This window comes from Hemitrygon akajei, unplaced genomic scaffold (assembly GCF_048418815.1).
Source record: "Hemitrygon akajei unplaced genomic scaffold, sHemAka1.3 Scf000119, whole genome shotgun sequence".
NCBI lineage: Eukaryota > Metazoa > Chordata > Chondrichthyes > Myliobatiformes > Dasyatidae > Hemitrygon > Hemitrygon akajei.
The window spans coordinates 459916-474628 of NW_027332005.1; the positions used below are offsets into that span (position 1 = coordinate 459916).

General features: G+C 45.9%; 1 non-coding gene across 1 annotated transcript; it reads right to left on the minus strand.

Moving 5' to 3' along the window:
- Nucleotides 1-4678: 4678 nt before the first annotated feature.
- trnav-uac (transfer RNA valine (anticodon UAC)) lies at nucleotides 4679-4751 on the minus strand. Its single transcript has one exon. It is a non-coding gene; the product is annotated as a tRNA-Val (tRNA).
- Between the last annotated feature and the right edge of the window lie 9962 nt (nucleotides 4752-14713).

A 14713-nucleotide genomic window follows, 5' to 3' on the forward strand; every position in this document is an offset into this window, starting at 1 on the left:
AGACTGACGAGCTCAGCGTGGCTGCAGGAAGAGGCACCAATTCAGTGGTCAATGGACTCGCAGCAGCAATTCAGCCGCCACTGTCGGGAATGAACGGGTTGGTTCGGGAACACGGATGCCCTCGCAGGAATATGGCCTTGCAGCTGGACCAACGAATCGGGAGGACAGAGGAATGTACTGTGGAACTATGGGGCGAAATGCACTACAATCAGTAGAGCAGAGAAGGGAAATGAGCTAGCGAATTCGGGACCAGCATTGCAGCTGCATAAGGGGCTTGTCTATGCAATTTCCGCTTGTGAGGTGTGACAGGAATAAGGATAGCGCCGGGCCAAGAGGGACAGAAAGTGCCCGCAATATATAGTGGTATCCGGACGGGCGACGCCGCTAAGTCACGATTTTTTCTGAACAATGAGGGCAAGCGGAGATTTTACCACATTCTTTAGCTGCTCCCTGAACTTGGCCTGTGTAACGGCGTAAAGGGCCGTGTTCGTACAACAGCTCAGAAGCTGCAGAATGATGCCCAGCTCTCGAAGGGAATCTGGCGGAGGCAAACGCATGGGAAGATAATTCAGCCGATCCCATGCGGAGAACACGCTGAAAGGTGCCCACAGCAGGATGAAATTACCCGAGACCATCAGCAATAAAACAAGGGATTTCCTGCGTTTCTCCATCTCCGGGTCTCTGGCACTCTGTCCGTTACCGGAAACTCTGAGTCTCCCGCGGGCTCTGCTGGTGATTAAGACGTGCCTGACAGTGAGGCCGTTCGTCAGCAGAATCAGCACAAATGGGAGTACAGGGGTGAGGAAGGAATAAAATAGGTCAATTTGATTCGTGAATTTGGAATAATGATACCTCTGTTGACAAATGAATGGAGCAATTATCCATGTGTATTCCTCTGACAGTCGAAAATACCAGTAAATATTCTTTAAATTGCTGATCACAGTCACTGTCCCCAAAACCACGGCCGCGGTTTTCCGCGTGCAATATTTTGTTTTCATCTTTTGGCAACAAATGGCGACAAACCGATCCAAGGTGAACGTGACGGTGAACCAGACAGAACAGTCGGTTGCGGTGCAAATCAGAGCAGCGTGGATATTACACCCCTTGGACATTGAGCGGGTGAAGACGTAGTGCTGCATGTACGTAAGTGGAATCTTGCTCAATATCAGGTCCAGGATAAGAACCAGAAGATCTGCCGCTGCCATGGCAACCAGGTAGCAAGTGACAACTCTGGAGAGGCCGCACTTTCCCCGAGACAGGATGAATATGGTCACCATGTTCACTGCGAAGCAGAATAAACCATCAGGGTAAGTACAACAGGAAGAGCTCTCTTAAAACGAGTGCAATGTGTGTCAATTATTGAGATGAGTGTGCCTGACGGAATAATGTAATCGTAGCGATTACCAGTTGGATAAAATTGAACCGGTTTGCAAAGTAGTGTAATCTTAGTGCAATCTGTTCGATGGAATATTAGCAACGAAACGGAAAGCGAAGAACACAGATAACGATGACTGATGATTGTGAAATTCCGTACATGCTGAGCGAAAAAGATCTGAATGATGCTCCGCGGAATCTCAACTGTCGTGAAATAATAATCCTTGACACCCATCATCTCTGGATGAGGCGCAGATTCCCGCCCCTGATCCTTAGCCAGGGCGGCTGAATTTGCAGATGGAGTTGTAGTCCAAAGCCTTATTTTTGCACCTCTCTTCCTGTTTGTCAATATTGAGGGAGTATTACCTTGAAATCGTGCCGCGAGTCTCACCAGCTCCTCCTTGTACTTCTGACTTTACCATCCTATGCCAGTCATTAATGTCTCGAAAATGCCTTTTTTTTTCCAGCAACAATGAAGTTCATTTGTCACCAGAACAATACGTCATTACAGTGGTCTATCATGTTTTCAGGGGGAACAAAAGTCATGTTTTCAGAAATATGTTCCTTAGGCTTTACACACCGTCAAATGCAGCGGGCGTGAAAATATATATTAAAGATCATTGCATTTTACAATTTTTGGGTCCCAATCGGAACATGCATTTTATGAACACAGTGGGCAGGAGGGTGGCCAGAGCCAGAAGATGCAACCAGTGATTATATTCCGGAGACAATGCTTCCTTTGCTTCAGTGCCACCTCGGTCAGCACATGGAAGTTGGAAAAGAACTAACGAATTCATTAACTTTCTAATCCGACCGATGTTGTTGGAGATGATCAGAGAGAAACGGAGGAGGGGTCGTCACACTAACGTCATTCTTTCTGCTGGAAGGCAGATAATTAGACGATTTATCCAACACAATTCTGCGGCAGCCTCACGCTGCCAACTGAAACGATAACAAAAGAAATGTGGATACAGAGCTGGCGAACGCAAAACGCGCGGAAGCGGAGCCATTAAGATAAATGTTCACAGTTTAGAGAACGTAATGTCACTGCTGAACGACAGCAAATGTGGAAACGTGAAGAACGAACGACGTTTTCTAAGGAACTCCCGCAAGCCTATAGGGCGAGATAGGAGCCAAAATGCGAAAGACACTTCGATAATGTGGTCGGCACGGCCGAAGGTCCTGACAGCGGAGTGACCTGGTTAAGTTTACGGAACTCCTGGACTACAGATGACCGATCAGACCGATTAGCCACGGAAAGACTAGGGGTTGGAACCCAGTTTAATTGCAACTGACCCTCAAGTGAGGGGAAACAAAATCTTGATTCATCGCAGACATTCTCGCGGCGAGGAGAAAGTGAATGGAAAGCGGAGATCCATTTTTATATGCAATGGTTCAACGTCTCGGTGGTAGGCTGCTGTGCTGAGCGACTGTCAGTAAGTTTACTCCTCAGAAATTTAACCATTACATCAGGAGCATTAACTAAGCCAGCCTGACCACGCCACAGGACCATAAGCTACTTAAATCATGATTGACGTGTTTCCCTTCTAAAACTGTCTTCTTACCTTCTCTACATAAACGTTGATGTCTCAGTTAACAACCGCTTAAATTACGCAAATACGAGCACAGGGCCATCAAACGCGCCTCATACGTGAGATCGTTTAATCGCTGGACCATTCTCGTAAACCTGCTCTGTATCAACACCACTGCCAACACATACTCTCTTGAACAGAGATCGCCAGGACTGAAAACCACCAAAGTGCATAGGAAAAAGGTTTGTTTAATTAACACATTGCAGTGCGACAGCATCATTAATTATTATAATGAGAGGTACACGTGATAAGAAAAATGCGGTGACGTAACAAAGAGACTCACCAGGAAGAGCAATAATGGCGAGGACGGGGAAGAAAACCACTTGAATGGCGACGAGAACATATGTAACTCGAAAATCTACCGGCACCCAATAGTCTGCAGAGATATATGGTAACATCCAGAAGACACTTCTCCCATTTCCCGTTATATTCCAGGCTGCGCTTCCCGGATTCCGATCCATGACAGAACGAGCCAATCCGTCCTCACTCTCCCTGACACTGCAGCTCCGGTTATCTGTCCGTGGCAGGGGAAGCTGCTCTCGCTGAAACTGGGGGAACCGAGTGAACGGGGCTCTTATTAAACAGAGAGAAAAATAATCTCCGGTGACGTCAGCAGCCTACCCTGAAAAGACTCTAATTATTTTCCGCAAAGCTATAGGAAGAGTTAACCCTTGGTCTACCAGGTGGCTGAGGAAGAAGTGTGTAGATAAATGCTGCTGTGGCCACATATCCTGAAATTACTAAAATAAATTTTAAAAATATCCCACTGCACTGGTTTAACACAGTTTGAGGTGGAAATAAGTCCAAAATGAGCAAATATATGCATTTTCCTTAAAACACCCGGGTTAGCAAAGCGGTAAATTAGTCAAAATCACATTTGATCCATCTTGGCTGGTGTAAGATGAATGGAAGGAAACAGCGGTTCTGAAAGAGAGCGGCATTAGCGTGGAAAGTAGAGGTTTTATGAGAAAGAAAAGGACTGTCAGCCATCTGTGCAAATGTGCTCTCATGTTCGACAGGAGTAGCAGGTGGACAAGAAAGGTAGACAAGGGGAGGAAGGGAAGAGTGAGAGAGAGAGAGAGAGAGAGAGAGAGAGAGAGAGAGAGAGAGAGAGAGAGAGAGAGAGAGAGAGAGAGAGAGAGAGAGAGAGAGACACACACACACACACACACAGAGAGAGAGTGGGGGGGTGCGGAAGAGGCAGACGGAAAAGGTGGAACCTAGAAGACCCCGGTGGAGAATTTGAACAGAGAGTTTGTATGGTGGGACTAGGAAGGAGTAGAATACAGGAGGAGGAAAAAGAAAGCGATTTAACATTTTAAAGTAGGTTTGAAATTTTGCAGCACACGTTTATTCTTCCTGATGTTTGTCTGAATGGGAACATTTGAGATGCGAGCTCCGTTGAAACCACAATGCATCCTCATGCGACAATACATGACAATAGGTTTGAAGGCTGATTCTCCCGTTACGCAGTGTACGTTATCCACGAACCTCCTTAGGTTTAAATCCGTTTATGTTCTCCTGGAAATTATATATAATTTCTATTAATTATTCTTTCTTTAATTTACCTTTGCCAGGTTTGAAATACAATGCGCTACTGCTGGAAAAGCGAATGTTCATTATATTTACACCTGGATGCTCATGACTGTAAACTTGAGCACAAACTGAAAAGTTGAGTCTCAAGTTCATTTGAAGCACCGAAGCCCAAACAATGTTTCTGCCCGGGATTGAACTGGGGACCTTTCGCGTGTAAAGCGAATGTGATAACCACTACACCACAGAAACCGTGCAAAGCGCTCAATGCTTTGCGCTCTTGAGCAATGACCCGAGGCACCCCCTCCCCGCCCTGCTCTGAAGTACAGCAATAAGTACACAACATTGCCCATCCTTCCTTCCCGTTTTCAGTAACACGTATTAAATAGTTCAGGACTTTATTTTATTGAGTGTAGAAGAATGAAGGGAAACTTGATAGAGGTATGTAAAATTATGATGGGTATAGATAGAGTGAATGCAAGCAGGCTTTTTACACTGAGGCCAGGGGAGAGAAAAAATCAGAGGACACCGGTTAAGGGTGAAGGGCGACAGTTTAAAGGGAACATTGGGGGGGGGGTGTTCTTCACGCAGAGAGTGGTGGGAGTGTGCAATGAGCTGCCAGATGAAGTAATAAATACGGGCTCACTTTTAACATTTAATTAAACCTTGGACATGTACATGGATGCGAGGTGTATGGGGGGATATGGGCCAGGTGAAGGACAGTGGGACAAGGCAGAAAACTGGTTAGACACAGCCAAGAAGGGTCAAAAGGCCTGATTCTGTGCTGTAATGTTCGATGGTTCTATGGTTATGCGCCATTTACAGAGATAGGCATTAACAATTTCCTGTCGGCTGTTGGTTAAGGCGCAACATGTGGCAGTCAACTGAACTGTGTTGTATTAATAGGCAAGGAATTAAAACACCTTCTGTACTCTAGTTTCCAGCAGTCTCCACAGGGTGGCGCTCGGGCTCACGTGCGAAATTTAACAGTGCCTTTAAGCTTTCTCACCCTGTCTCTCTCGTCCGTTCTCTTCACCTCAGATTACAAGTTAATTGAAGGAAGTGAGTGAACCACGTGCCGATACGTTTATATACAACAGGACGCGTTACAAGCCAGGGTTACTTGTGAGATGATGCCAGCTGTATAGTAACGAATCACGGCTAATTTTCCCACCAAGTCTGCACTGACACCAGACACACCGTCACACTGATATTTCATTAATTATCACGGTCCAATCTGTTCCGACGGATCGCAACCGGACCAAAACATCAACGGTCAATTAAACAACCTACTGTGAAGGAAAATTATATTGGTAACAACTGCTTTCAGGAACGGAGCGGCGTCGATCAGCTCCGAGGTCGCAGTGGAGTGATCACTCTCCAGCCGGAAGCACGTCAGCAGAAACGACGGAGCTGTCGTCTCTTTAACAGAGGCTTGGTGAACTCCGAATATGTGAGAATTATTTTCTAATTCGGTACAGACGAATGCAGATTCATGTTGAGAAAGGGGGAGAGAGATGTCAGCATCTCCATACCATTTGTGCCTATTGAGGCTACGATTAATATCTCTTTTTTTTCGCAGGTGCCTGAAACAATTCGCCGATGCAAGTAAATATTGAGTTTAATCGACAACACAACGAACCAAGATGAGGTGTAATTAGAGGGTTTCTGAAGCATAGCTTCAGGAAAGGTAGAGATCTTAGCTTCACCATTTGGTTAATTGAACTAAGAAGACAGGAATGTGCGGGCCAATTCTGCCTTAATTCAGCAAAGAAACCATCTGTTCAGACACTTTCAACAACGGAAAGTGAGGCTGCGCGTGTTGAACTAAAGAACCAGACAGGGAGATTGTTTGTAGCCCGTTAGTGAATGAGGGAGGATCTCTTGCAACGTTTGTAAACTTACACTATCCTGCTAAGATCACACTCAAAGGTGCATCGATTCGCAGTTAAATAGAAATAACGTAGGTTATCTCAGAAGCACATGATCAAATGTAACATTTTAGTGGAATGCTCAGCTTGAGAGACGCTGAGTCACCCGGGCACTGCAAGCATTAAAAGTCACAAGCGCTCTAGGCTCGAACTCACAGCCTTTGCATTTCTCCGCCGGTGCCATATAAGCACCGCTCGCTAACCGATTGCTCCACTAGAGCCCAGAGCTGCAAACGCGTGTTTTTACATATGGAAAGAAAATTTAGAAGAAATTTACAGATATCATAGAGCATAGAGCCTAAAAATATACAGCGCCTGAAAAGGCCGTTCGGCCCACAATGCATTGTCGTACCAGCTAAAAATCAAATCAAAGGCAATCAAACCCTAATCCCTCCTCCCTACCATGTCCATATCCCTCGATCTTCCTTACATCCATGTGCATATCGAGTCAGCAGATCAAATACCACCTATAAAGTTTACTGATAATGCAAGCATTGTTGGTCGAATCTCAGATGGAGACGAGAGGGCGAACAGGGGTGAGATATGTCAACTGGTTGAGTGGTGTCGCAGCAACAACCTTGCACTGAACGTCAGTAAGACGAAAAAGCTCATTGAGAACTTCAGGAAGGAGAGAGATACCAATCCTCATAGAGGGACCAGAAGTGGAGAGAGGGAGCAGTTTCAGGTTCCTGGGTGATAAGATCTCTGATTACTTAACCTGGTCCCGACATATCGATGCAGTTATGAGGAAGGCAAGACAGCGGCAATCCAGTACTTCATTAGGAGATTAAAGAATAAACTCAAGCAACTTCTGGAGAGGATTCTGACAGGCTGCATCACTGTCTGGTATGGGGGTGGCGGGTGGGGGAGGTGTTGCTACTCTACCGGATGGGGAGATGGAGAACTATATGATCATGCAGTTGTAAGCAGAGAGCTATGCATGGTGGAGAACAAGTGAGCACTCAGTACTGAGTAGGTGAACCTTAAGTACCGACTTTCCATGAGCGAAGGTGGCAGACAACAATTGCAGTCTGATTCTTAAAGGAACAGCGGCATCTAACCATTCCCCGGCGAAATGTAGTGTTGGATGGCAGTGTCGCAAGGATGTGGCGGTGGAACGAACCCAGGTGCTGAACACGGGCGCGGAGGCCGAGTCGGGAGGCGTTACCATCGTAGCGACTGTGGAATGGGTGCCAAAGGACTCTTTACCCGGAGTCTTGGTTTTAGTACAGAATTCAGAAACGATGCTAGACTTAGAACTGATAGTCCTAAGAACCATGGAACGAGGTTACTCATACACGAGTCGACTAACAAACTGGCAGCTCCTAGTTGTGGTCACAGGATTTTTACACTACATTTGCTGATGGAAAGCAGGTGTTTGTAGGTAGTGGAATCTGGGAATGATTGGGAACTAAACGAGATGATTAAGGCACAATTTCTGAGCCTGGTGCCAGAGGGGTCAATGACAGGCATCCTTTGATATGTTGGAATAATAACGCTGGAACTCTTCCCTGGTTGGGAACAGATTACTTGATGTTAATATTCATCTTCTCCTGAATCTTTCTTCGTCCGTTGTTACTCTGTGTGTCCAGACACCACATTATGGCTGAAAATTTTAACTTTCATTTTAGTTGATTATCCGCTCGCAGTGCTACATTTTCTCAGCCAGATCATGTGAACGTTCACTTACCTTTCGCACTTGAGGTCCCTCCAATAATATATCATCAATGCCGCTAAATCTGGGGCACCAAGTGAGAGACAGCTAGTTACCGAACCGCTAACTATTGGATCGTGACATTCAGTCAACCTTTGTAAATCTGTCCAGTAATACTGAGAAAGTAATCATTTCTCAAACTCCACAGTGCTTCTCATTGATAATCGCCTTGTCAATTCCGCTCCATCAAATTCGCAATATCTGATACAGCACAACCAGACAAAAACAGACAGCAGACGTCAGGCAGCAAGACAGACGAGTAGATAGACAGACAGACAGATAGATAGATAGATAGATAGATAGATAGATAGATAGATAGATAGATAGATAGATAGATAGATAGACAGACAGACAGACAGACAGACAGACAGATAGATAGATAGATAGATAGATAGATAGATAGATAGATAGATAGATAGATAGATAGATAGATAGATAGATAGATAGATAGATAGATAGATACAAGCACACAGACAGTTATGCCGACCGGCCCTGTGGCTCAGAAGGAGAGGGAAAGGAAGAGGAAGGCAGGAAGGCAGTAGTAATAGGGGACTCTATAGTCAGGAGCTCAGACAGGCGATTCTGTGGACACAGGAAAGAAACTCGGAAGGTAGTTTGCGTCCCAGGTGCCAGGGTCCGGGATGTTTCTGATCGCGTCCAAGATATCCTGCCGTGGGAGGGAGAACACCAAGAGGTCGTGGAACATATTGGTACCAATGACATAGGTAGGAAAAGGGAAGAGGTCCTGAAAGAAGACTACAGGGAGTTCGGAAGGAAGTTGAAAAGCAGGACGTCAAAGGTAGTAATCTCGGGATTACCGCCTGTTCCACGCGACAGTGAGAATAGGAGTAGAATGAGGTGGAGGATAAATGCGTGGCTGAGGGATTGGAGCAGGAGGCAGGGATTCAGATTTCTGGATAATAGGGACCTCTTTTGGGGCGGGTGTGACCTGTACAAAACGGGCTGGTTGCACTTGAATCCCAGGGAGACCAATGTCCTGACGGGAAAGTTTGATAGAACTGTTGGGGAGGCTTGAAACTAGTTTGGCAGGGGGAGGGGTGGGAATCAGAATGTGAGTACAGGGATTATGGTAGAAGGACAAGAGCATGATGCTACGAGTTCTGGGTTGATGAGGAAGGGGACAGAACATAATTGTAGCCAGTTAAAGGGGTTGAAATGTGTCTATTTCAATGCTAGGAGTATTAAGAACAAGGAGGATGAACTTAGAGCATGGATTAGGATGTGGATCTACGATGTTGTGGTTGTTACCGAAATTTGGTTGAAGGAAGGGCAGGATTGGATGATGCAGGTCCCGGGGTTCAGGTTTTTTAAAAGGAATAGGATGGGGATAGAAAAGTGGGGTTGGGTGGTGGCATTGCAGGTCAGGGATAATATCACGGCTATAGAAAAGGAGAACGCTGCAGAGGGAGTGTCCACTGAGTCGGCGTGGGTGGATGTCAGAAAGAGGAAGGGTTCAATCACTGTGCTGGGAGTAGTCTATAGGCCCCCAAATAGCCCTCGAGACACCGAGGAGCAGATAAGCAGGCTTATTTTAGAATGATGCTGGAAATACAGGGTAGTAGTTATGGGTGACTTCAACTTCCCTTATATTGACTGGCACCTACTGAGTGCAAGGGGGATAGATGGGGCTGAATTTGTCCGGTGTGTTAAAGAAGAATTCGTGACACAGTATGTGGACCAGCCGACGGGAGGAGAGTCTATACTGGATCTAGTTCTGGGGAATGAACCTGGTCAGGTGACAGACCTCTTGGTGGAGGAGCATTTTGGTGAGAGTGACCACAACTCCCTTAGCTTCAGCCTAGCTATGGAAAGGAATAAAATCAGACTAAATGGTAAAGTGCTTAACTGGGGAAAGGCTAACTTTGAAGGGATGAGGCAGGAACTAGCAACAGTAAATTGGAAACAAATGTTCAAGGGGAAAGCACAGAAGTAATTTGGGAAAAGTTTATGGATCACTTGAGCTGGGTTCAGGATAGGTTTGTCCCACTGAGGCAATGAAAATATGATAGGAAGAGAGAGCCGTGGCTGACAAAGCATGTGAGGCAACACTTCAAGAGGAAAAAGGAAGCATATATTAGATGTAAGAAGCAGGAAGTAGGAGGAGCTTATGAGAAATATAGTGTAGCCAGGAAGGAACTAAAGAAAGGACTTAGGTGAGCTCGAGGGCGGCATGAGAAGGCCTTGGCCTGTAGGATTAAGGAGAACCCCAAGGCGTTCTATGCGTATGTGAAGAATAGGAGGATGACGAGAACGAAGGTGGGACTGCTAAAGTATAAAGAGGGCAACTTGTGCCTGAAGGCAGAGGAGTTAGGGGAGGTCCTAAATTAATACTATGCTTCAGTATTCACAAGTGAAAAGGATGAGGTCGAAGTTGAGAGCGCCTGTGCACTTGACAATGTGGAGATTAAGGAAGATGAAGTGCTTAAGACTGATAAATCCCCAGGGCCGGATATGATACACCCCAGGTTGTTCTGGGAATTGAGAGAAGAGATCGCAGGAGCATTAGCTATGACCTTTGAATCCTCTTTGGCTGCAGGGGAAGTGCCGGAGGACTGGAGAATGGCAAATGTAGTTCCCTTGTTTAAAGAAGGCAAAAGGGAGAATCTTGTGAACTATAGACCGATGAGTCTTACGTCGGTGGTATGCAAACTACTGGAAAGGATCCTTAAGGATAGGATCTACGAGCATTTGGCGAAGTACATTCTACTCCTGGATAGTCAACATTACTTTGTGAAGGGAAGATCGTGCCTCAGGAGCCTGATTGATTTTTTTTTTTGAAGCGGTAACAAAAGAAATTGATGAGGGTAGGGCAGTGGATGTGGTCTACATGGACTTTAGCAAAGCATTTGACAAGGTCCCTATTGAGAGACTCATCCAGAAAGTCATGAGGCATTGGGATGTGGAACCTTAGCTGTTTGGATAAATAATTGGCTTAATGGCAGAAAGAAGAGGGTAGTTGTAGAAGTGTACAATGTACAGGGTATGTTAATTAAAATGGCTTCTTTGGTTTTCTAGAGTAGGAATGCTTTTATGTCTGATAAGTGTTTTCTCTCGCAGTTGTTTGGATTTGGACTTGCTGATATGGGGATTGTATTCATTTTTTAACCAATGGGGAATGTTATTTTGGCTTGTGGGGCTGGGAGCTTGGGGGTTTTCGCGGGTTTTCAGGGGAGTCGAGAAGAAAACGCCGAGGAAGGTGGACGTGCGCTGCACTGCTCGGTCGACCACCGGGTGTGGTCCCAGGTGCGAGGACATGGAGGTCGGAGGAAAGTGACGAGGGGTCGAATGGTTCGATGGTTGAGCTCCAACGATGTGCACTAAACTGACTGAACTTTGATAAGTTGGCGCCTTTTACTTTATTTTCTTTTCCATCACATATACTGTATTGCATAGTACTCTTTTAGTTTTAGTAAAATCTTTAAAGTGTATTCCATAAAGGTATCTGGTGTGAGTTTGATACTGTATGTTTACGGGAGGCATAAACTTGATTCTCACAGCACCTGCGTGTACGGGAGGTGTAGTTGGTGAGTGGCTGGATCTCCTTTTCCCCTAGACATATACCGGCCTGTTGGGTAAGTGTTACAGAAGGAAAGTATTCTGCCTGGAGGTCGGTGACTACGGGAGTGCCGCAGGAATCCGTCCTGGGACCCCGCCTTTTGTGATTTTTTATAAATGACCTGGATGCAGAGGCGGAAGGATGGGTGAATAAGTTTTCGGATGACACGCAGATTGGAGGAGTTGTGAATGGAGCTGTAGGTTGTAGAAGCTTACAAGAGGATATAGACAAGCTGCAGAGTTGGGCAGGAAAATGGCAGATGGAGTTCAATCCGGACAAGTCTGAGGTGATGCGGTTTGGAAGCGCAAACCAGAGGACTGAATACAGAGTTAATGGTCAGTTACTTATGAGTGTGGATGAACAAAGGGACCTTGGGGTTCAAATCCATACATCCCTCAAGGTCGCTGCACAGGTTGATAGGGTAGTTAAGAAGGCCTATAGGATGCTAGGCTTCATTGACAAGGGGATTGAGTTCAAGAGTAGAGAGGCCATGTTACAACTCTACAAATCTCTGGCGAGTTCGCACTTAGAGTATTGTGTTCAATTCTGCTCACCTCATTATAGGAAGGATGTGGAAGCTATGGAGAGGGTGCGGAGGAGATTTACCAGGACGTTGCCTGGTTTGGAGAACAAGTCATATGAAGCAAGCTTATCAGAGCTGGGACTTTTCTCGTTGGAGTGTAGAAGAATGAGAGGGGACTTGATAGAGACCTACAAGATTATGAGAGGCATAGATATGGTGAATAGTCAGTACCTGTTTCCCAGGGCACCAATAGCAAACACCAGAGGGCATATGTACAAAATTAAGGGAGGGAAGTTTAGGGGAGAAATCAGGGGTAAGTTTTTTACACGAAGGGTTGTGAGTGCCTGGAATGACTTGCCAGGGATGGTGGTGGAGGCTAAAACATGAAGTGTATTTAAGAGCCTCTTGGACAGGCACATAAATGAAAAAAAATGGAGGGTTATGGGGTGGTGTGGGTTTAGTACTTTTTTAAAGGATTACATGGGTCGGCACAACATAGAGAGCTGAAGGGCCTGTACTGTGCTGTAGTGTTCTATGGTTCAATGGTTCTATGGGAAGAAGTATAGTTCAGGTAATTGTGTGAGTCGATGGACTTATGATGTACGACAGTAGATGAGCTGGCTCGGAAGACAGAGAAAGAGAGATTGGAAATGGATCAGGTAAAACTAAAGGCGTGTTGGAAATTGGAGCTGGTTGATGAAATCAACGAGCAGCGTCCAGGAAGCAGCAGCAATGCTGTCGTCAGTGTCCCGCGGGAGATTTCGGACAGTGACACCGCTGTCGGCTTGGAACACGGACCGTTCCACGTAGCCAATAAAAAGGCAGGAATAGCCGGGATCCATGCGAGTGCCTATGGCTACAAGGTCTTCAAAGTGGGGGAGGGGTGGATGGGCGGGGGATGTGAATATGTTTACAGGCACTGTACCTGTTATCCGTTCAGCGACAATTACCAGTTCAACACTTTTATTCGAATCTAATCTGAGTTGGGTCTGGATGACCACTGTCCTTACTGCCACTGATATCTGCGATTCATGTTTAGTAGTATGGTTTAGCTGACGGACGTGTTCGTATTCAGGTATTATCGTTATGTTTGAGATTGACAGGATAAGCAGTTTGATTCATGTGTGAAAATGTCACCACTAGTAGAACTATTTATGTATCGTGAAAAGACCCGGTCACATCAGATCCCTCCAAGTATAAACACAATACCATGTGATACTTAAAAATAAAACAGCGAGCTTTTTCTGTGAACATTTTGGGCTATTCCCGATATTATTGAGATCAGAATAACAACAAATAATGTTCCTATCTCCCTCTGTCCGTGTGGGCACTCAATGGGGCCCTTGTTCAAAAATATCTCTCCTCCAAACTCGATAATATCTAGCCCATAACAACTTTCAGGACAATTCTGTCCGCGGCAACGGGGATTGTAAATGACATCATTGATGACAGTGGGTTTTTAACGATTGTAGCTGGATGGAGTATCAGCATTTTATTTCTTGCAATACAGCGGACACTGGAAATGCAGTATGTCGCCAATGTGATCTCCGTTGTCCAGGAATAACCAGTACCTGCTGGAAATAATGTCTGCAGTACGGTTACAGGAATAAGGGAGACTTGTGCGGACCGCTGGTAGTCAATGGAGTCGCGCAGAGGACGATCAGCAGAAACCGGAGATGGGGGAGGGAAAGTCGTGCCTGGTGGTAGAGTGGCTATGGAGATGGTGGAAGTTACGGTAAAATATCTTGCATGCGGAGGCTCGTGGCGTGTTACCTGAGGACAAGGAGACCCAATCCTTTTTTATTATTCTGGGTGGGATGGAGTGATGGTACCTGGGGGAAATGCGTCAGAGAATGGTGATAGCAGCATCGATCGTGGCGGAAGGGAATCTCCATTGACTGTAAAATGTCTGGAGATGAAATTCTCATCAAAGGAAATGATAGAATGGAATAGCACTTTGGCGAGTGTCCGTTTGGCAGAAAGTATCGTCAGGATAACTGTTGGAGTCAGTAGCATGGCTTTGTAAAATATGTCGGTAGATAATCTCTCCATTGAGTTGGGAACAGAGAGATCGAGAGACAAGATTGGTATCAGAACGGGTACAATCTGATCTGAGGGCGGTGTGGCAAGTTGTAGGCCGGGTACATGAGACTGACGAGCTCAGCGTGGCTGCAGGAAGAGGCACCAATTCAGTGGTCGATGGCAATTCAGCCGCCACTGTCGGGAATGAACAGGTTGTTTCGGGAACACGGATGTCCTCGCAGGAATATGGCCTTGCAGCTGGACCAACGAATCGGGAGGACAGAGGAATGTACTGTGGAGCCATGGGGCGAAATGCACTACAATCAGTAGAGCAGAGAAGGGAAATGAGCCAGCGAATTCGGGACCAGCATTGCAGCTGCATAAGGGGCTTGTCTATGCAATTTCCGCTTGTGAGGTGTGACAGGAATAAGGATAGCGCCGGGCCAA